The sequence below is a fragment of the Triturus cristatus genome, chromosome 1_1 (assembly GCF_964204655.1).
Source record: "Triturus cristatus chromosome 1_1, aTriCri1.1, whole genome shotgun sequence".
Lineage (NCBI taxonomy): Eukaryota > Metazoa > Chordata > Amphibia > Caudata > Salamandridae > Triturus > Triturus cristatus.
The window spans coordinates 1,077,959,302-1,077,983,152 of record NC_140579.1 but is presented as its reverse complement, the minus strand read 5'-3'; the positions used below and the strand labels follow the sequence as shown (position 1 = coordinate 1,077,983,152).

General features: G+C 51.6%; 1 protein-coding gene across 2 annotated transcripts in view; it reads right to left on the bottom strand.

Moving 5' to 3' along the window:
- HMGA1 (high mobility group AT-hook 1) overlaps positions 1-23,851 on the bottom strand; it is a 268,871-nt gene that overhangs the window by 5,555 nt on the left and 239,465 nt on the right. The gene's annotated exons all lie outside the window — the stretch shown is intronic.

Here is a 23,851-nt window from a genome sequence, read left to right as displayed (position 1 = left end):
TCGCACCACACGCGTGCCTTCTAGTCCCTGTGGCTCCCTCCGGAGAGTGTGCAGAGCCCACCCGCATTGCCTGCTCTCCCGCTGTGTTGCTGATCTTCATCGGAGCCCGCGGAGCCCACCCGCACCGCTCCACCCTGGCCGCCTGCTCTCCCGCTGTGTACCTGATCTTCATCGGAGCTTCCGGAGCCCACCCGCACCGCTCCACCCTGGCCGCCTGGACTGTGCGGTGGTCCCGTTGGCTGTCTCCAGTGCTTCCTGGCCCGACCGCGCTGCACCTGCCCACGCGTCTCCCTCTCCTACGGGAGTGCGTTCAGCTGGTGGCGCATATGCGCGCTGTGGGGGGTAAGTGGAGCGACCTCACCAGCGCTGCTGCTGTAGATCTGCGCGTGAGGTCCCCGCTCCTACTCTGCCTGGCGCTGGCTCCCCGCCTGCATCGACCGGTGTGCTGTGGGGGCCTCAGCAAGGCTGCCCTCTCTGCTGCCTGAGAAAAAAAAGACACTCAGATGAAAAAGGGAGAGAAGATTACTCCAGGCCTACGAATATTCGCCCATTGTTAACACATGCAAACAAGCATTGGATAACCACTCAGCGCAGACAAACATTCGCCCAGTTAAACAAGCATTGGTAGCCTCCAACCAAAGGGCAGCGTGGGCTAGTCGTGGGCAGCAGGCATCACCTGCAGAACTACGCCACGTGGGCGTCTATGACCAGGTGAAAGGACAGGGCACCAACCGAAGGGGGCTGTGGCGCTTAGGCCCTCCTGGCGCACACTCTCCCCCACGCACAAAACTGCGCTGCAACGTCAGCCGCGCCCCCACCTGCGGTCCCACGGACCCCGGCACCGTCAGCACAACTAGGACACGGGCCTGAGCACACGCCCCAGAGCTGCACGTCGACGCGCAAGCTGCGCCCTTGTGCCTGCGCATCACTGCTTGGCCGCGATGAGCACCGCACCAGCCGCAGGCGCGGCTGACCTGCAAGATGGAGGGCGAAACCAGTCGCTGGTGCCAACCCACCACCACCAGTAGTCACCCACACTGCAGTCGCACCGCTACCCCCATTCAACGAGGTGTCGGATCCTGCCACAGCTGCGCCAAGATGGAAGGCTGGTAGGACGGCTAAATCATTATTTTAAGGGGACACGTGAAACCGATGGAACTGTAAAACGATCACTCCTTATCTACTACGGAGGAGCAGAGATTTACGACCTGTTTGAGACGCTCCCCAACAGGGAACGATGACGACTACGATGCGGCAGTCGCCGCGCTCAACAAACATTTCGACCCACAGCTCAACCCCGACTTCGAAAAATTCAAGTTCCGGAGGGCGTGGCAGACCGAAACCAAATCGGTTGACATGTTCTACGCGCGGCTACGCCGGCTGGCTAGCACGTGCCCCTTCACAGACCAGAGGGAGGAAATCCGGGACCAGATCATCTTAGGCTGTCGCTCAAAGCTCCTGCGAAAGCTGATCCTCCGACAACCCGGAATCTCGCTGGACGAGATCCTGGTCCTAGCTCGCTCTCATGAACTATCGGACGCCCAGGCGGAAGAGATGGAAGCGGCCTTACACACTCCGGTTGCCACGGCGTCTGTGCCTAGGACCCCACACATCAAAGAAGAAAAGGTGAAGGCCATCCAAAGGCGCCCCGCAGTGCCTCGCCAGGCCTACAAACCACCACCAGGTGGGTCATGTGGATACTGTGGCGAAGATCACCCGGCAGCAGCCGTCTGCGGTGTGAAAGGGAAAACCTGCTCTCGCTGTAGAAGGCTAAACCACTATGCCCGAGTGTGCCGCGGCGGGCGTTTCAGGCAGCCATCGTCAAGACCCAGAAGCGTGCCGCAGCGGGTTCACCAGATCTCTCTCGTCGACCCGTCACCAATCCCGGAAGACCAGCCACAGGCCGACACCCGATATATGAGGACGAAGATGATGATGTGTTCGTAGTGTCGTATGTCAGCCGGACAGGCTCCTGGCGAAGACCACCTCCCATGTGCTCAGTCTCAGTTGAGGGCACGGAGGTACAAGCCCTCATTGACACCGGTGCATCTGTCAATGTGATGGACTCCGATCAGTATGACCGCCTGTCACCGCGACCCCCCCTTGCACCGTCCACGGCACGAATATACACGTATGGAGGCACTGATCCTCTCCCTCTCCGTGGCATCATTCGAGCCACCATCGCTAGTGGGAGCTACTCCACCAAGGCACAGTTCCACGTCACCGAAGGCAAGAAAGGACCCCTACTCAGCTGCCACACAGCAGAGGACTTAGGACTTGTCTTCTTTGCCAACCAGGTCCATGACTCACATGCGGAAGCGATACTAAAGGAATTCCCAGCGCTCTTCACCAGCCTAGGGAAACTCAAGGGCAAGAGGTTCAAGCTCCACATAGACCCTTCAGTACGGCCGGTGGCTCTCAGGCACCGGAGGGTGCCCTTCAACTTATGCCCGCAAGTAGAGGAGGAGCTGCGAAAGCTCGAAGAGCTGGACGTAATTGAAAAGGTCTCGGGCCCCACTCCCTGGGTGTCCCCGCTGGTCGTGGCACCCAAGCCCAAACAACCGGGGGCCATTAGGCTCTGTGTCGACATGCGACTGCCCAACACCGCGGTGAAGAGGGAACGTCACATCACCCCCACGATGGACGACATCGTGGCGGACCTTAATGGGGCGAAGTGGTTCTCTAAGCTGGACCTGAATGCCGGCTACCACCAGCTGTAACTGGACCCGGAAAGCCGGTATATTACCATCTTTTCAACGCATGTTGGCCTCCGGAGGTACAAAAGGCTCAGCTTCGGAGTATCGTCAGCCGCGGAGGTCTTCCAAAATGCTATCCGCAAGACACTGTCAGGGTTGCAAGGGGTGATCAACCTCAGTGACGATATCCTTGTGTTCTCCACTACGCTCGAGGAACATCACTCCCACCTCCGGGCCACGCTCAAGAGGCTGGCAGATTGTGGACTGACTCTACACAAATCCAAGTGCTCCTTTTATCAAGAAAGCGTAGATTTCTTTGGGTACACGTTATCCTGTGAAGGACTCCTGGTAGACCCGAAGAAGGCTGAAGCTATCAGGGCGGCCAGCACACCTCAAAGCCCCACCGAAGTCAGGAGCTTCCTCGGCATGGCCACTTACTGTGGACGGTTCATCCCCAATCTTGCAGCCATGTCCGAGCCGTTGCGCACCCTCACACGTCACGATCATAAGTGGGAATGGACGCCAGCTACCAACAAGGCGTTCCAAGACATTAAAGCAGGGCTACTAGACAAGATGGTCATGGCGTACTTCCACCCCCGACGGCGAACAGAACTAGTCGTTGACGCCAGCCCGGTGGGCCTAGGGGCAGACCTCCTGCAAGAATACGGCCCGGAAGTGTGGAAGCCCATCGCATATGCCAGCAAAGCACTCACGGATACTGAGACCAGGTATGCCCAAATCGAAAGGGAGGCACTGGCCATCAAATGGGCATGCCAACATTTCCACCTGTATCTGTGTGGACAAGAATTCAATGTTGTGACTGACCACAAACCGTTGCTCCTGCTGTTTGCTGGCTCATCTAGGCTAGCACCCCCGAGGATCGAAAGATGGGCGGTGCAGTTACAAGCCTATAACTTCAAAGTAATCTACCGTCCTGGGGCTCACAACCCAGCGGATTATCTGTCCCGTCACCCGGAGTCAGCGGTGCCATCTGCCCCATCAGAGGACACCTGGAGCACCGAAGCATTCGTCAACATGGTGTTGCAAGGGACATGTCCCAGGGCAATGACGCTGGAAGAGATTGGTCGAGCAACTGGAGAAGACCCCACTCTCTCTCGCGTTCGGAGAGCACTGGAGAATAATGGATGGGCCCATTTCATGGATGGCGCCAGTGCCCTACGGCACGTAGTCAGCCATGCCCGCCAACAATTGTGGCACGTCCGGAGCAAACTCAGCATGGGGGAAGAAGGAGTCGTCTTAAGGGGACACCTAATAGTGGTCCCGGAAAGCTTACAGAGAAGAATCCTTGCGCTGGCACACGTGGGCCATCAAGGAATGGCCAAAACCAAAGTCAGGCTGCGCGACAAAGTCTGGTTCCCGGCGATGGACTCCAAAGTAGAAGAGATGGTTCGACAATGCCACGCCTGTACAATCACCGGAGGGGACCCAGCGCCGGCCCCAGTGATCACCGAAGAACCGAGCAGAACTCCGTGGACGCATCTCAGCGTGGACTTTGGGAGTTTTCCAGACGGTTGTCACATGCTGGTCATGGTTGACTCATTCTTGAAATTCCCTATCGTTGAAGTGATAGCGTCGACAGCGTTCACTCATGTGAAGAGAGTCCTGGACAGAGTGTTCACAATGATGGGGCTGCCCGAAGAGGTCAGGTCGGACAACGGACCTCCCTTCCAGGGGCGAGAGTTCCAGGAATACCTCGAACGGCTAGCAGTGTGCCATAGGAAGATTACCCCACTATGGCCCCAAGCAAACGGGGAAGTGGAACGACTAATGAGAACAATTAACCGAGCGCTGCGCATCGCTGTGGAGAACGGAGAAGACCCAGAAGCAGCTCTTGACCAGTTCCTAGGTGCGTACCGCCAGACTCCCCACAGCACCACCAAGTGTGCCCCGGATCACCTTCTATTCAAGTGAGCCCCACGAGACAGTATTCCGTCAGATCCGGTGTAGGTACCTGCTGAGCGGGATGACGCAGCCATCCAAGCAAGGAGAGAAACAACCAATCGGAAGGCCAGTGAGGCCCGAAGGGCCCAAGAACTGCAGCTGAGAGTGGGAAATCGCGTGGTGATCAAAGACCGCCACCCCGGGTGGAAGTTCCGGACCCCCTATGAGCCCGAGGTGTGGATCGTGGTCGGGGTTCAAGGGACCATGGTCACGGTTAAAAGGGGACAGCAATCCATTACCAGGAACGTATCGAGCTTCAAGAAGATCTCGGAGGCGGATACGAATTGAGATGGGTCCGGCTATCAAGAATCACCTTTGAATCTCTCTTCACCTGTGTCTCCCAGCGAGAGGATCACCTCACCGATCACCCCTCAGCAAGTCTGTCAGTGCCACGCTGACAATGAACGGCCAACTAGCCAGGACACTGCCACCGAGGTGTCCGGGAGTGTCCCGTTGGGCATCTCCCGGAGCCCTGTGTCCGGAGCCAGAAGTATGGTCTCCGGCCGAACCCAGTCCAGAGTCAGAGGCTTAAGGATTTTGTATATACTTCCCCATGACCGGGGAGAACTTGATAGTCCTGAACTGAAAGAAAGGAGGGATGTAGAGAGCCATCCGGGCTCTCTCTTACAATGTTGCATTACACACGCATACACGCACCCCTCGGGGCGGGCTCGTCCCGAGGGTATAAATAAACGAGGTCGAAGACCGCTCGGGGTCTTCAGGCCACGAGGAGTAACTGGTGGTCTTGTGTACTTTTATTGAGTGCTGTCACACCTAACTGCGACACAGGCCCCGCCGCGCTACACTCATGATGCCAAAAAACGTTGAATTACAAATTAAACTTTCAGAAATAGGCGAACATAAAACAGCTGAAAGCACACATGGCCCAGCGGCCCCCACCCAATGAGGATTTGGGAGGCAGCCAACCGCAGGGAGGCCTGCCCCTGGGTAATTTGGGGGAGTGGAGAAGTCCAGCGACTGCTCCGGAGTTTAGGCCTTATTTGGGCTACTTTTGTAGCCCAATGGGTATTTAATCAGGCATTTTGTTGTGCCAGCCACCATTTTGTGGGTAACATGGTGGCTGCATTTTTGCGTAGTGTAGATTAGCGCTTATCGCGCTAGTGTGGTGCTTGACTTACTGCGGAGATGTCAATCTCCAGGGATAATATGGTGGCCCAGGCCATGCGGCTGGCTGCTGGAGGCCGCGGGGGTCTGGATCTGCTGGCTGTGTAGGCATCACAGCATGGCGGATGTCCCACAAGGAAGGTTGCAGAGGGGGTTGCAGTGGCGGTTATGGCATGTTCTTCGTCATGCCGGACCCCCGAGCGTAGTGGTGTGCAGGTAGGGAAGCAGGGCTGCTCCAGAGTTAGGAAGTTCCCCGGTTGCAAGAGTTTCAACAAGGTGGGTGGCGGGAGGTATGGGCAGGCAAGGAATAGCAGCCGTAAGACCAACTCAGTCAGAGGAGGCGTGTGATGAGCACACTGACCTGGGGGAGGGGCTCGAGGCCTCAGCGATACGGCGCAAGGACTCGTGTTCAGTGATGAGGAGCGGGGCCGTGGCCTATGCAAGCACGGCCCAGGTAAAGGTTGGGGGGAAAGAAGGGGGTGAGGGTGATGAGGGGAGTGCCACTAATTATTCTGGCAGTAGTGTCTGGCAGGTGGCAGGTTCCCGACACACTCAAGGTGGAAGTGGTGGAACCCCGCGAAGACCGGATTTGGTGAGACAGCGGGCCCACACGAGAGCACTGACTTTGGTGCCAGGTAAGACACCTCACAGCACACATGCCCCTGAGATGGTATTGGTGGGGGTGGAGGCAAATGCGTAGCAGGGTGGTAGAGTGGCCCGCTTGAGCAAAGGGCGTTACGTAATGGATACAGGTGTGGGGACACATGACCATGCATAGAAGACAGGTACTACAGGCCAGGGTAGTTCCAGCGGGGTAGTGTCAGCGGAGTCATGTAAGGATAAGGCGGGGTGCCTGTTAAAGGACATGGCAAAGATGCAGTTGCAGGGGGTGGGGGGGGGGGGAGTTACACAGGCGGTCAAATCAGAGGGAGGGGGAGTCAGGCCGCCTGACAGCATGGAGCTAAAAATGATAGAACCCCCGTATATGGGGAATATAGGGACCTCCAAACCATTAGGGGCGCATCTTATGGCAGCCACCAAGGAACAAATGTGGAAAGGTGAATACGATGATGATGAAATTTCTGCACAAGAAACTAAGGTCAAAAGAGGGGTCTAAGGAGGAGGAGTTTGAATTATCTAAGTGTCCCAGGTCCCGGTTACTATTGATAATTGGAAGGCAGCTTTTCGTATTTTTGCTAGAGTATACTGCGAAAAGTACCTGGAGAAGTAGGTTGCAATGTTCAAATATATGGATATTATTAGAAAAGCAAACATCAATTATAGCGGGTATCCTTGGGTCCAATACGACAAGGAGTTTACGGCCCGTATGGAATTTGATGCAGAGGCACAATGGGGAGAAATTGACATGAATCTGTGGCAGCATACTATGGGCCTGCCAAGTTTGGCAAAAGCATTTTCACAGCAAGCGGGTTACCGATTGTATATTTCCCTTTTCAAGGGCACCCCACCCAGAGAGGGGTGCAGGTAAAGGCCAGGCCAACACTTTTGGGACATGTTGGGATTTCAACAAGGGGAGCTGCACAAGGGAGCGACCCCTGACCCTCCTGGTAGGTCGCTCCCCCTCCACGCAGCGCCGCCTGTGTGCCCCTGCTGCCGCTGTGCCCCCTGCGGCCCCGCCCCCTTCCCAATCGCTGCTCCCGCCTCCCGCCTCCCAGCTGCTCCTCCGTCCCACCTCCCCATATATGCCGGACGCTGCCCGGTGAGGAGAGCGACCCCTGACCCTCCTGGTAGGTCGCTCCCCCTCCACGCAGCTCCGCCTGTGTGCCACTGCTGCCACTGCTTAGACACTCTGGTAAGTGTGCCCATCCTCCGTTTTCTGTGCCACTCTTTTTTTCCCCCCTCCATTGTGACCCGTTTTTCTCTGCCTCCGGTGCCACTCATTCTCCCCCCTCCTTAGTGCCCTGTTTTTTGCTCTGTGCCTCTGTTTTCCCCTTTCTGTGCCCAATTTTGCTTTCTGTGACCCCGCCCCCTGCCCACTCGCTGCTCCCACATCCCAGCTGCTCCTCCCTCCCACCTCCCCATATATGCCGGACGCTGCGCGCCCCGCCGCTGGCGCGCCAAAGGCGCGCCTAAGGCAAGCCCGACTGCGCCCGTCCGCGCCCAGCGCCAGAACCCCTGGCCCCCGCGAACGCCACGACGCCAGACTCCGATACGAAGCCAGCACCCTCCACGCACTCAACGGCACCCGAGACCGCAGCTGCTTCCAGGCCGCCCCGAAATGCACCCACGGACCTTTCTCCTGCCGCACCTGCAGCTTCACCTGCGACAGAGCTACCAAACCACCAAGGACCGGACCCAACCACCTCTGCTGCATACTCCTAAACACGTGCTCTGCACGCAAACACGCCATCGAGCTCTGGGACCTGCTCGACACCTCCACCCCAGACGTTGCCTTCCTGACCGAGACCTGGTGGAACGACTCCTCGGTCCCCAACATCGCCATAGCCGTCCCGGACGGCTACAAGATCGCCCGCAGAGTCCGCACCAACGGAACTGGAGGAGGAATAGCCATCGTCCAGCCTCAAGGTCTCCACCGACTCAGACGACACCCTCAGCACCACCGAACACCTGCACTTCCGGATCCACACTGACCCCAACACCACCCTCAGAGGAACACTAGTCTACAGACCCCCAGGACCCAGACCACGGTTCAGCGACTCCATCGCCGACCTCGTCAGCACCCACGCACTCACCTCCATGGACTACATCCTCCTCGGGGACCTGAATTTCCACCTCGAGAACCACAACAACGCCAACTTCGCCACCCTGATCGACAACCTCGCCAACCTCTGCCTCAGACAACTCGTCACCACTCCCACCCACACCACCGGCCACACGCTTGACCCCATCTTCTCCACAAGCACTCACGTCTCCTTCAACCGCACCACTGAACTCCACTGGACTGATCACCGCTGCATCCATTTCACCTACAAGAAGCCCACCACGCACCACCACACCCAACAGCTGCCCCACCATTGCTGGAACAAAATCACCGAAGACCAGCTAGCTACCACCCTCGCCCAGAACCCACCCACCGACCCCACCAACCCGGCCGCCGCCGCCCGCAACCTCAGACAGTGGATCAACGACTGCGCCAACACCCTCGCCCCGCTCAAGAAACCCTCCAGCAGCTGCACCAGCAAGAAAGCCACCTGGTTCACCGAAGAATACCAGACTTCCAAACGAGCATGCCGGAAAATGGAGAAGAAATGGCTCCACGAACAAACACCGGACAGCCACGCAGCCCACAAGGACGCCACCCGCAGACACCACCATCTCATCAGATTAGCCAAGAGATCCTCCTTCAAAGCCTGCCTGGACAACAACGCACACGACAGCAAAGAGCTCTTCAGCATCGTGAAGGAACTCGCCAACCCCAGCGCCAACGACATTCCGCCCTCACAAGAACTGTGTGACTCGCTGGCCACCTTCTTCCACCGCAAGATCGCTGACATCCACGACAGCTTCAACTCCACCACGATCACCCCAACATCATCAAACCCCACCCCCCCTACGAACACCACCCGCAACAACCGCCTGACCTGGACCAACGTCAACAACGACAAAACACGTAAGACCATGAACTCCATCCACTCAGGATCACTGTCAGACCCCTGCCCACACCACATATTCAACAAAGCAGACGCAGCCACTGCACCCCAACTACGGAAAGTAATCAACATCTCCTTAGAGACAGCCACATTCCCGGAAAGCTGGAAGCACGCCGAAATCAACGCCCTTCTCAAGAAGCCCAAGGCGGACCTCAAGGACCTCAAGAATTTCCGGCCCATCTCCCTGCTCCCGTTCCCAGCGAAGGTCATCGAGAAAATCGTCAACACGCAACTGACCCGCTACCTCGAGGACAACGACATCCTAGACCCATCCCAGTCCGGATTCCGAAAAAAACACAGCACCGAGACAGCCCTCATCGCCGCCACAGACGACATCAGGATCCAACTAGACAACGGCGAAACATCAGCCCTCATCCTCCTGGACCTATCAGCCGCCTTTAACACGGTCTGCCACTGCACACTAAAGACACGCCTCCAAGAAGCCGGAATTCAAGAGAAGGCCCTGGACTGGACCACATCCTTCCTCTCCGGCAGAACCCAGAGCGTCCGCCTCCCCCTTCCGCTCCGAAGCCACCGACATCATCTGCGGCGTACCCTAGGGCTCGTCCCTCAGCCCGACGCTGTTCAACGTCTACATGGCCCCCCTCGCTCACGTCGCCCACCAGCACGACCTCAACATCATCTCCTACGCCGACGACACCCAGCTCATCCTCTCCCTCACCAAGGACCAGCACACCGCCAAAACCAACATCCACGAGGGAATGAAGGCCGTCGCCGAATGGATGAGAGGCAGTCAACTGAAGCTGAACTCGGACAAGACGGAGGTCCTCATCCTCGGATCCACCCCCTCAGCCTGGGATGACTCCTGGTGGCCGACCACGCTGGGAACAGCACCGACACCACGCACGCAACCTAGGAATCATCCTGGACTCCTCCCTCTCCATGTCGAAACAGGTCAACGCCGTGTCCTCCTCCTGCTACAACACCCTCCGCATGCTCCGCAGGATCTAAAAGTGGATCCCCACCGAGACAAGAAGAACGGTGACGCAGGCCCTCGTCAGCAACAGGTTGGACTATGGCAACGCACTCTACGCAGGAATCCCGGCCAAACACCTGCGACGACTGCAACGCATCCAAAACACTCCCGCCCGACTGATCCTCAACGTCCCCTGCCACAGCCACATCACCCCCCCACCTGAGAGACCTTCACTGGCTCCCCGTCGACAAGAGGATCACCTTCAAGATGCTAACCCACGCTCCCAAAGCACTCCACAACACCGGACCAGCCTACCTCAACCGCAGACTCAGCTTCTACACCTCCACCCGCCAGCTCCGCTCTGCCAGCCTCGCCCTCACCGCCGTCCCCCGCATCCAACGAACGACCTCTGGCGGCAGATCCTTCTCCTTTCTGGCCGCCAAGACTTGGAACACCCTCCCTACCCACGACAGACTCAAGACCTGCTCACCTTCAGAAGACTCCTCAAGACCTGGCTCTTCGAGCAGTAGCGGCACCCATTCCCCCCGCCCTACTCAGCGCCTTGAGACCCTCACGGGTAAGCAGCACGCTTTATAAGTACAATGATTGATTGATTAAATACCGCATATTCTGTCATGAGTGTTCCAAGTGTGCAGACAGACATGCCTTGGACAACTGTGCTTGGGGAGGTGGAGGGGGGGGCAGGCCTCAATTTGGCCTGGTTATCTGCAGGGTTGCAATGGGGGCAGCAAAGACAGGTAGGGGGCTACAGATCAGGGAAGGGAGGCCAGGGACCTGCAGGGAAGGGCTTGTACGGCCATTAAACTGGACAGAATGGGTTTTTGGCTTGCAACATATAATTGACGGGATGAGCTTCGGGTTCTGCTACAGAGGTTTACCGGGGGATTTAGACTAGGGTACCAGGGACCAACGGTGAGACGCTGGGCCGATAATTTGAAGTCAGCCAATGAGGAGAGACAGATAGTGAAGGACAAGATAGCAAAAGAGATCCAGGACGGTAGGATGGTGGGCCCGTTTGATGATTGGCCAATAGAGGATTTGATTGTGTCCCCTATTGGGATGGTTCGTAAGAAGGAGTCAGGTCAATTTAGTCTTATTCAACATCGTTTTTGGCTGGATGGCCAGTCAGTCAATGATTTTATTCCTGAGGAGCAAGTGGCAGTCACATACTTATCGGAAGACGTGGCTTTATCTCTGGTGGAGAGAAAGGGACGAGGAGCACTGATGGTGAAGAGCGAAATTAAGTCGGCTTTCTATTCGTTGCCTGTACACCCGGCCGTCTTTCAACTGTTAGGCATACAGTATGTAGGTAAGTGGTACGTGGATAAAGCACTACCCATCGGCTGCTCAATATTGTGTGCCCTGTTTGAATCCTTTAGAACCGTTTTGAAATTGTGGTTTATCAAAACTACAGGTCATGATAATGTGGCCCGCTACCTTCCTGACTTTCTCTTCGTGGGAAACCCTGCAACTATGACCTGTCAGCAAGTGCTGTTAAGGTTCCATGACTTGATGGAGGACCTGGGGGTGCCATTGGCATAGGAGAAAATGGTGGAGCCCAAAATAGTGATCTAATGCCTAGGAATTGAAATGGACTCTGGGGTAATGGAAGCCAGGTTGCCTGAAGATAAAAAACTGTCCATGCAACAATTGCTGTATGCGATGCTAGGAAAAAAGAAAGTGACGGTAAAGGAGCTGCGGGTGCTGTTGGGACACTTAGATTTTGCATGTAGGGTGGTGAGAGCAGAAAGGACATTTTGTAGGAGATTGGGCTTGGTTCGTTCAGGGCTACCACTGCCCCATCATCATATACGCCTGTCAGCAGGGGTGAAGGAAGACTTGAGGATGTGGAGAGTGTTTCTGCACTCCTATAACGGGATCCCATTGGTGGCCTTGACAGAATTCAACTGGGATGCACAAATATTCTCTGACAAGTCGGGTGGCATTGATTTTGGCTTATACTGGCAAGGACATTGGTGCGCTGAGGGTTGGCTACAGGCCTGGAAGCAGGGCATCTGTAGTATTGCATTCCTAGAATTCTTTCCCTTGCTGATGGCTCTAGCGCTATGGGGCGACCAATTCCAGCATAAGAAAGTGCTGTTTAGGGTCATTAACAAGCAGTCAGCGAGGGACTCACAGGTATTGAACTTGCTGAGGGTCTTTGTGTTATGATGTCTACAATTGTATACAGTGTTTAGAGCGCATCATGTGCCAGGGGTGGACAATGACATTGCAGATGGTTTGTCTCGTTCACAGTGGGAGAGATACCATAGACTGGCCACGGAAGCGGACAGTGTTAGGACCAGAATGCCTGCTGCACTTATGGACTGTAGGAGAAAGAGGATGCTTCAGTTGGTAGAAGGGTATCTAGCTGTATCTACAAAAGCGCAATACTCGCAGGCATGGGCCGAGTTCTTGGCAGGGGAGATCCGTATAGATCTGAGGAGTGGGTTAGAGGGGAGGATGTAGTCCAATTCATGATGAGTTTGACAGACAAAGGTAAGTCTAGGGTGACGATTTAGTGTATGTTAGCGTGAATTGCATTCATGGGTAAATTGTGGTGAGGCGATGCGCCTTAGGCAGGTGAGCTGGGGAGAAGGATTCTGGAAGGATAGTCAAGGGAGCAGGGTCAGTCAATTGGCAAGAGGAAACCTTTGACACTGGACATCTTGTCCAAAGTGCTCGCCGAGTTGCCGGGCATTTGCAGCACATTCAGTGAGTCAGTTCTGTTCTGCACACTAATGTTGTGGATGTTCTTTGTCGCGTTTCGAGTCTCTGAGCTATTGGGGGGGGGGGAAAGGGAGCAGAGGGCTACTCTGGGGAGAGGTTTTTGAAGGTAGAGCAGGTTTGCGGGTGTGGCTATATGAGTCCAAGATGGATCAAAGAGGTCAGGGTAGGAGCGTTTTATTACTTGCTTATCATGGAGCAGACTTCTGCCCAGTGCGATGGGGTAGGTCTCTGAAGCAGTCTGCTGTCTCTGGGGACGGGATAGTGTTTCAGCATTGGGATGGAAAAGCATTAAAGTGCATTAGGTTAGATGGTCAGGGCTTTGGAACCCACTCCGTTTGGATCGAGTTGACTACAGAGCTGGGGTGGCAAGGGTAGGGCAAGGAAACCACTGTGGTTTGGGGTATTGCTCATCCAATTGTGTCTGAAGTTACATTTGTACTGAAGATGAGATTTCAAATGTGGTGTACAGGTTGTCATATTTTGTTTTTGTCTTTCAGGTTCTGTTCCGGGGACACTGGCGATCAGGTTAAATATATGGATTCAAGGACATTCCTTCGTAAAGTGGGCTGAGTGGCAGGCCAAATCCGGCTCTCATGGTCCAAATTTGGGGTTTACGATTGGCATGTATACTATTTCTTGGCATGGGAAAGGGTGATGCAGTGCTGCGAGTTGTTGCCTTGTTCGAACAGATTGTTGGTAAGTGGGAAGTGCCCTGATATATTACTAATTCACTTAGGTGAGAATGATTTGGTAGAGCAGAAAGAGCCAGCTTTAGTGAAGGACATGAAAGAGGATTTGAAAGAGATTAGCAGGCGTTGGCCAGGTTGCCACATGATGTAGACGGAGTTCATTCCAAGAAAGATTTGGAGAGGGGCTCACCGCCCGGCAGCTATAGATAAAGCAAGAAACAATATTCATAAGGAGATGCACACTTTTGTAGAGAAGCAGGCATAGGTAGAGTGGCTCATTCGGATTAACTGTAGGAAGGAACAACTTAGACAGGGTGACTTGTTGGAAGGTGAATAAAATAGTTGATAACATTAAAACAAGACATCCTTATACAGCTTGAAATGGTAGCTTTAAATGCCTAAAAAGTATAATCCCAAATAAATCACCCTTCACAAACAACATTCTCACTGCAACAGGGAAACCAGAGGTCAGTACTGAGGATTTACCCATCAGTGAAATTGATCATTTTCTCTACAATATTCTTCCCCTGCATTGTGCCTCCTCTCCTCTTTCTATGTCTACACTTTTCTCACTAGATGAGACCTCACACCCTGCTAAGAACAAGCATTTGCAATGCAATAGGTCTCGCATTTACCCCAGATTAACCTATTGGCATTGAAAATGACAATGCATTTTTTTAAAAAACCAAAATAAATAAAAGGCATTGTCATTTACAATGCCAATAGCTGAAACTTGCATAAATGCGAGACCTATTGCATTGTAAATGCTTGTTTGCCGGTGCTACACTGAACTGATGCGGACTGCGCTGCAAAATAATTAAATAAAGCAGTGTGGCTGCTAAACTGAAAGCTGACTGCGCTGGTATAAGGAAAGGCCATTAAAGAAAATAGTGCTCACCCACTAAATAACGGAGACCGTGTAACGAGCCAAGTAAAAGGTCCAGTCGTTTTGGGCGGTAACAAATGCAGGCAAGGCGGTACCAAGGTGGGACTAACAAGCCTATGTACGAATCAGAAGCCAGCATTTTCGAAGGACAATGACACAAGCCAATGACAACTATGGGCAGAGAGTGGGTGGGGCTTCCAGTGCATACCCTAATACATCATGCCTCGCAGAGCGAGCAGCGCATGCGCTCTGCCGCTAGGCTCGACCTAAAAATTGAAGGCAGTATGAGTCAGGGGAAGGACAGAGGACAAGGAGATAGGTATAGCTATAGAGCTGAAGTAGAAGGAGAATGGAAGCAAAGATAAAGATAAAGCATAGCAATAAGGGAGGTAGGGTAAGATGGAACGTAAAAAGAAAGGTGAGGCAGCCAAGAATATATGGAGAGTTAGAAAGAGGAATAAATAGGTAGAGAAAAAGAGGCATCAAGAGAGATACATTCTAGTGTGAGGTAGAGGAAGCTAGAGATAGGGGCATGTAGGGAGAGAGAGGGTGGTGGAGGTTGATTAAGACAGAGGATGAGAGAGTGTATGAGGTAGAACAAGAGGTGAGGTATAGTGAGTTGGGACAGAGGTGAAATGTGAAGACAGATGAAAGAGATGAGTTAATAATGGAGACAAGAGGATGAGAAAAAAGGTAGTGAGAAAGGAATAGGGTAGTAAGAGAGGTGAAGTAGTAGTAACAGACATAAAGAGAGCGAGGGAAATTAGAGACATGAGGTAGTGAACGAAAGGTGAGGTAATATAAGCAGTAATTCAGTGAAAGGTAGGCAGGAAAGATGAGGTGGGGTAGAAAGAATAATGTGGTGAAGAGAGCGTTAAGGTACGCAGACGGTTGAGAGGGAGGTAAGGTAAAGAGAGATGGATAGGTGAGGTAACAAGAGAGATGAGGTTGAGGGAGAGGTGAAGTAGATGGAAAAGCGATACAGTGACGTGCGGTAGAAACAGCAGTGAGGTGCAGTAGAGAGCTGATGTAGGGATCACACTCACCCTGATTTCACTAAGCTGGTTACTGATTGAAGGCAGAAGTATTCTGAAACTGAGCTGCATTATTCAGAACGCCCTTCACACAGACCCATCCTATCTGGCTGAGAACCTGACCATCGCAGGAGGTCAACACCTCCTGCAGAGCTCCAACAAACTCCTACTTAAAATACCTCCCTGCATAAGAAAAATATCCCTCAAACAAGCCTTCTCTGGATGTGCCCCCGGACTCTGTAACAACATTCCCTCTTCAACCAGAACCAATCCCTCTCTCAAAGCTGAGGTGAAAACTCTACTCTTTTGACAATTCCTCCTCACGGGTCTGCTATCTCCTTCTATTAGATTCATCCTTTGGGAAATCCAAATGAATAAGTAATGGACCACACCCTATATGAAGTATAACTAAAAACTGAGTGGATTGAGATAGATTTGCAATCCTATCCTATATCCTTCATTCCATATGGAACGCCATTGATCTGATGGTTCCTCGAACAAAAATTCAACACGGACTGAGACTCAGTAGCTTCAGGGTCCCACAAGAACAACCAGGATGAAAAACATCAGAAGCCACCCAGTCGTATACTGGAACAGACCGCACATCCACCCTCCTACCTGTCTACACTAAAACATATAGATCTTTGTTGTCCCAAAGCTTTGTTGTTTATAGACTTCCTGGACTAAAATCGACTTTGACCAGAGCTCTCGGGAACGTCAATGTACATTCGATACTGTACTGCAACATATGCTTCTATATATCTAAACAAGCATTGAAAATGCAATATGTCTCGCCCTCGTTTAAGTTAAAGCAATTCTGTTTGTAATTAGGTGGTTTTCTAGCTTTGCTTTTATTGGTGTTTTTCAAACTGTCATGTACATAACATGCATACGTATGCATATATGTATATGTATGCATGTATTTATATAGATATGCGTAGGAGCGTAGGATCTGCACTTATGTTGCCCCCACTTTTTTTCTGATGTATACACTGGTTTCTGGCTATAGTCTGGCTGGGTCCCTGCTAATCAGGGCCCCAGTCTCACTGATCTCTCTAAACAACTTGGTGTGCATATTAGATGCACTAGTGATTGGATACTGTGGAACCTTATGAGCCCCTAGTATATGGTACCTTAGGTACCTAGGGCATTGGTACTTCACAGGCCTACCAGGGGCTGCAGCATGTATTATGCCACCCCTGGGAAGCATTCACAATCTGACACCACAGGCCTGCTACTGCAGCCTGTGTGAGGTAGTGTTAGCACTCCTCACTGAGGTATAGGTTCCTATATCTCACCATACACACACATATAAACCTATCAGCCACCCCTATTGCAGGCCCTAACAATCCTGAGGGCAGGGTGCTTGGTTTACTATGTGAGGGGGTGCTTCTGCATGAGCAGGACCCCTCTGCAGCTGGCAGAGTCTATTCTCTGCTGCTGTTTGTGGATGCGGTTAAACCATATACTCTTAAGTGCATTATAACCTCGCGGTAAATGCTAACTTTTGGAATGACTGCATCAAAACATGTTGTGTTTGGTGTCAAACAACTTGGAATCATACCCCCACACCAGTAACTGGTGTGGGAGTATGATCCCACCCTTCTAGAGGGGATGACATGTACCCACTGTACTAAACGGTAGAAATCTCCTAGAGCCCTGGCATCACAAAATGGATGCCACCAGCACAGACACTGGGCTGCCCTCCTGCTGCTGACCGAAACTCGCAGTGGAGGAAGCCCAACAAAAGGCATCCTGTCACAGGGAGGTGTCACCATCTCCCAGACAGGATTTAGTGTATTGCTGGGTGGGTGCACTCTTAGAGTGCTTTGAAGTCCTGCACTGGGGGAGCAGTAGGCTCCTCTGTGCATATGCCAGCTCAAACCGGTTCAGGGGCTACCTGCTCCTGTTCTGGTGCAAAACTGGACAAAGGGAAGTGGGTGTAACCACCCACTACCCAGACCCTCCTAGAGGAGTGGTCATAGAGCTAGTCCCTTCCCTATCTTCACTATAAGATACCAAGCATTGCCAATGCAATTCAGATTACCCTGGACGACGCTCTACAAAGAAGAATCCTGGCCCTTCGACGTTCCACTATCTCTGGAGGACTGAAGAATCTCCCTTGGAGTCAAGGAGTGACTCCCCTGCTTGGCAGGCACCTGTAACTTCAATCGACGGTTGCAAACTTCACCGCTCCCGCCGGAGTCCGAAGTCCCTGCGTCCCCTGAAGCGGATTTCCTGACCTCTCGACGGCCATTTTGAGTCCCCAGCGAAGCTGTGACATCTAGACCCCACGAGTGACGAGAAACAGCAATACCAGGGAACCGTGCACTGATTTCGAGTGCAAACGAACTTGTGCTTTGGACTATCTGTAGTCCAAGTCCCTAGCAGGTCTGGTTCCGAAAATCAGCGGCCTACCCCGTCCCGAGTGACCGTGGGCTCCTGTGAAACTTTTCCTGCAAAGGCGTCTTCGCAGTTACTTGCCCGTTGGCTAGTGACTCACCCGAAGACTTTCTAACCGACTTAAAGGGCTCTCCTGGTTGCTCCGGGCCTGCCCTCACTTACCTTCACTGGGTAAGTCCATCAGACCTTGCTGGTCTGCATCACCGACTATCTTCAATCCACACGAGACTTGCAGTTGCCAAGGCTTGTTGGTTCCAATCCGGTTGCCGACACCGTCATCAGCTGCACACGTCGTGGGACACTCCGAATCCAGCTGCTGGTCATCGTTGATCCCTCCTGGACCTCGTGAGCGAAGAGACAAATCACCATCGACGACCTGAAACGACACGACATCAGTGGTCATCCATCTTGCTGGCCACCGGTCACTGGCAAGTGACTTTGAACACTGTCCCCTCAATTTTCAGGTCCTCTTCATCTTCAATCCACCTTTGGATTCCAACGGACACCTCTTCAGTCGTCTCAAGCAGCAAGTCTTCATTGGTCTCCATTGAAAACAGCATTGCGACCCGACACCAAAAGACACCTATGCACCCGGCTTCCCTGGGTGAGGTAACTCGTGCACTCCGGTGCCCAAGTGTGTGTTGGCCCTCGAAATACTTACCCTGTAAGTGGCTTGCTTGTTGACTTCTTTGAAGTGCCCTAAAACTTTAAAATACAAACCGCGACTTGCTCCATTGTAACCTATAGGAAACCCGCGGCTGTGTTTAGACACTGCACGCGTCTCCCGTGGGCTTGTTACTTACCTGCTAACACTGCAGTAGTGAAGCCCCAGCGATTCCCAAGGCCCTAGGCTTTGTCATTTTGCAAGTCGACTTTGTTAAACCATTTTCTTAGTATATGGTCTGGTACGCCCCTAGGGCTACAGCCATATTTGAGCTTAATTTATTGAGAACTGTTGACATTTGAATGTGTATCTGGGTTCTAATCTCATAAAGAGATTAGTAGAGTGTATCTAGAAATAAATACATATATATTTGATAAATATACCTGTGTGGTGTCCTTTTCATTTGGTAATTCAAGAGATTATAAGGTAAAACAAGCTGCTTTACATTCCTCAGAGACTTAGCCTGAAGGCTGCTCTCCACAGCTACCACTAGGATAGCTTTCTTTAAAAGGTTGTCTTAAACCTATCTACCATAAGCGTCGAATTGGACTGGTGCAAGGTGGCCACTATAACTAGTGACCAGCATATGCCAGGCCAACTTCTCACATTGGTGGGCAGCGTGTGGGATTCCAGCTTGCCATTGTTTTACCAGAAAATCTCTATTTGAATTACTAACTGAAAACCACTAAAGGTACTCAAGGTACATATAAAGTCAAGCTAGTATCAATAAGTTCTACTGAACTTAGAGCTGTTTGTGAAGGGATAAGCACACCCTTGCTACAGCTCAAGCTAGGTTCAGTAGGCCTCAACTAGTGTAGGTAGTAGAACACTGCACAACACTAGTATGTCTCACCAAGGTGGAGCCAGTGGGTCCACCCCATCTCAGTATAAAGACATAGCCTACACTGACCTGAAGGCCTTATGCTTTGAAAGACAACTGAGGGTGGGCAGGAGTCCCTCCTCACAACACCTGATAGATCTGTTAGTAGCAGATGAGCTGAAACGAGCTCTAGGAGCTAGTGGGTCTGCATCAGGGAGTGGGTCAGCCATAGGCTCTGGGTCTGATGATGAAAATCAAGATGACCTGGAGTCTGTGATTGAAGGGCCAGACCCAGAAAGGTCTGGACAGAACAGAGGAATTCTCCTTAAGAGAGCTGACAAAGTGGGAGATAGGACCAGGTCCCCTTCAAGGGAATCTGACCATTCATACCACTCTGGAAGAGACTTTGTTCAACAGAGGAACTCCATCTATCCCAGGGAGACCTCCTCTGACAGAAGGTTCAAGATGCTCCAGTATGAGGAAGCTAGGCTTGCCCTCAGAACCAAGCAATTGGCCTTAGATAGGGAAGCCTTCGAGCTCCAAAGAGCTTCTAAGAAGGAGGGGTTAGATACCCCTGGTGGCAGCAACAGTGTCCCTAGAGGCAGAAATTACATTCCAGACCATAGGAACCTGTCCACGGTTGTTCCTCCCTACCAGAGTGGGGATGATATCCACAAATGGATAACTGCTGTAAAGTTCAACAGGTCCCCCAGACACAGTGGGCAGCAATCTTGTGGCTCTCCTTTTCTGATAAAGGTAGAGACAAGCTCCTCACTGTTAGAGAAGAGGATGCTAATGATTATGAAGCCCTGAAGAGTGCTTTGATAGATGGGTTTGGCTTAACCACTGAACAGTACAGGTTGAAGTTCAGAGACACCCAGAAAGCACAGACTCAGGATTGGACTGACTTTGTTGATTGTGCAACCAAGGCTCTAGAAGGTTGGCTGGTTGGTAGTAGAGTAACTGATTTTAAGGGATTGTATAATCTTATAATGAGAGAACAGATCCTTAATAATTGCCAGAACCAGTTGTTGCATCAGTAACTGGTGGACTCTGATCTGACCTCTCCCCAAAAATTGGGAAAGAAGGCAGACAAATGGGTCAGAACCAGGGTGAGGCAGAAAAAACAGAACCAAGGTGGTGACACTAAGAAGCAAGAGCCTAAAGGCTCAGATAAAGGTGAGGATAAGTCTAAAGACCAGAAGTCTTCACAAGGGCCCCAAAAATCTGCATCTGGTGGGGAGTCACAATCTGCAAAGGGAAAAGGCCAAAAGAAGCCCTGGTGCAAATTCTGTAAACAGAAAGGGCTCTGGACTTCTGACTGTACAAAGTCCAAAGACCAAACCACCACCACTCCAGCCCCTAAGGCAACTGTTCCCCCTAGTGCAGTCATTGGTGGAGGTAATACTCAGAATAAGGGTATAGTAGGTTTGACCCTGGGTTCTGATGTGGACTCTGGCCTAGTCAGAGTACCAACACAGGCATTGCTAGTTTGTGAGGGAGACCTTGATATGTCCTTCCTAGTGAGCCCCAGTAATCTGGGCAAGTACAAACAGCAGCCTATCATAAATGGCAAACAGGCTTTGGCATTTAGGGACACAGGTGCTAGTGTCACCATGGTGGCAGAGGACCTAGTGGACCCTACACAGAACATCCTGGGTGAAATGTACCAGGTAACCAATGCAAGCAACACCAGAACCAACCATAGCCTGGCAGTTGTGAATTTATCCTGGGGAGGGGTAACTGGCCTCAAAAAGGTAGTAGTCAGTGCAGACCTCCCTATCGAATGTTTGTTGGGCAATGATCTGGAGACTTCAGCCTGGTCTGAAGTAGAATTATGGACTCATGCTGAGATGTTGGGCATACCTGCAGAGGTATTTGCTGTGACTAGGTCACAAGCCAAAACGCATAAAGCTGAACCAGCTCTGGATCCTGAAACTATGGACCAGATGCTACCCAAGAGGAGGAGCAGTAGGGTTAAGGCTGGGCCTTCCCCTCTGTCTCAGATCTCAGATTCCCCTCCTGAGGGAGGAGAAGCAGAGCCTGAAGAAGGAACTGCCCCAGAGGAACTTGAGCCTGGTCATGTTGAGTTCTTGGGGTCAGGGGGGCCTTCCAGGGAAGATCTGAGCAAAGAGCAACAGTGCTGCCCCACTCTTGAACTCCTCAGACAGCAGGCTGCTGCTGAGGCTGCTGGGAGTGCTAGTGGGTCCCAAAAGGTTTATTGGGATAAGGGGCTCCTATATTCCGAGGCTAGAGATCCTACCCCTGGAGCCACCAGGAGGTTGGTAATTCCTCAGAAGTTTAGGGGGTTCCTCTTGACCCTAGCACATGACATCCCATTGGCAGGACACTTGGGCCAAAACAAGACCTGGGACAGGCTTGTACCACATTTCCATTGGCCACACATGTCTGAGGACACCAAGGAGTTTTGTCCCTCCTGTGTCACTTGTCAAGCCAGTGGCAAGAGAGGTGGCACAACAAAGCCCCCCCTGATACCACTACCTGTGGTGGGGCTTCCCTTTGAAAGGGTAGGGATTGACATTGTTGGTCCCCTTGACCCATCAACTGCATCTGGGCACAGATTTATACTGGTGGTAGTGGACCATGCCACCAGGTATCCAGAAGCTATACCCCTAAGGACTACCACAGCTCCTGTGGTAGCAAGAGCCCTCATTGGAGTTTTCTCTAGAGTGGGTTTCCCTAAGGAGGTCATCTCTGACAGAGGTCTAACTTTATGTCAGGATATCTAACTGCAATGTGGAAGGAGTGTGGTGTAAAATACAAATTCACTACTCCCTATCACCCACAATGCAATGAGTTAGTTGAGAGATTCAACAAAACCCTTAAGGGAATGATTAAAGGCCTCCCAGAAAAGCTTAGGCGAAAATGGGACCTTTTACTTCCCTGCCTTCTGTTTGCATACAGGGAGGTTCCACAGAAGGGGGTTGGCTACAGCCCTTTTGAACTTCTGTTTGGGCACCCTGTTAGAGGACCATTGTTCAGTCAGTCAAAAAGTCTTTATTCGGTTTAAGTGCAAACCATAAAAGCATACTACAATAAATAGATTTAAAAATACAAATTTCATTTTAGGTAATTACTACAGCTAAAAAACACATTGACACAAATTGATTAAGCAGGGCAACGTGTCCAATATAAAACATTAAAAAAGGGTACAGTTCATTTCCTCAAGGAGCGAATTACCACAGATAAAAAATGTGCAATGTTAAAAGTTTCCCAGACATCATTTAACATCTGAAGGTACAGAAGAGCAGGTCTCACCTGAACAAAGCCTTTGTTTCTTAATATAGGGAATAAAAAGTGTTTCCTAATATCAATAAAGTGCTCACAAAAGAAGAAAAAATGTGTCATATCCTGTAGGGAGAAATTATCACAGGAGCAAGGGCCAAGGTCCACAGCCCTTTTCCAACCTTTCTTATCTCCAAACAGGAAATGTAATTGATTTAATCTGAATCTAGTCAGAAGGAAACGGTGATTTGCATTTGTGACAAATCCTAAATATGGTTCCATGGATGGTGTTGTTTTACAGAGCTGGTGGGCCCTAACGGTGCCCTTAACCAGCTCATTCCCTTCCCTATCCATGGTAGATATGTGCATAAATGTTTCTTTACAACATTTAATGTCACCTTTTACCAGGGTCTCTGGGGACTGATATAATTCAGGTCTACCTAGCTTAATGGCCAGGTTCTGAATATATTTCAGCCAGGGTATACGCGACCCATAATCTAGCAATGTACAGTCTTTCAAAATTGTATGATTCAGCTGTAGATCCGGGTTAAGCCAAATGCTAATCCATTTCAATAATGGGGCCAGGGCAATACTATCTTCTAGAAAACCAATTCCAAGTTCCTGATGGACATTATAGTTAGCAGTTGAGATCGGGACTGAAAGGAGGTTTTTTAAGAATCTATCCTCAACAATCTGAATGCTTTTGGCATTTTTAATGCCCCATATCTCAGCTCCATACAATGCCAAGGAGAGACACTTGGCTTTATAAACCTGAATAAGGGCCCTCATTGGTCTGGCACCTAGCTTTCTGGCAAAACCCAGAACACCCACAGTTGCTCTTGAGAAAACAATCTTTTTTGCTATTATTTGGGTTACCCAAGAACCTTGGTCGTCAAAAAGAACGCCCAAATAAGGAAATGATGATACCCTGGATAATTGATGACCCCCACATTTAAAGGTTGTAGATTTAGCGGATTTAGGGCCGATGACCATGACATGCGATTTA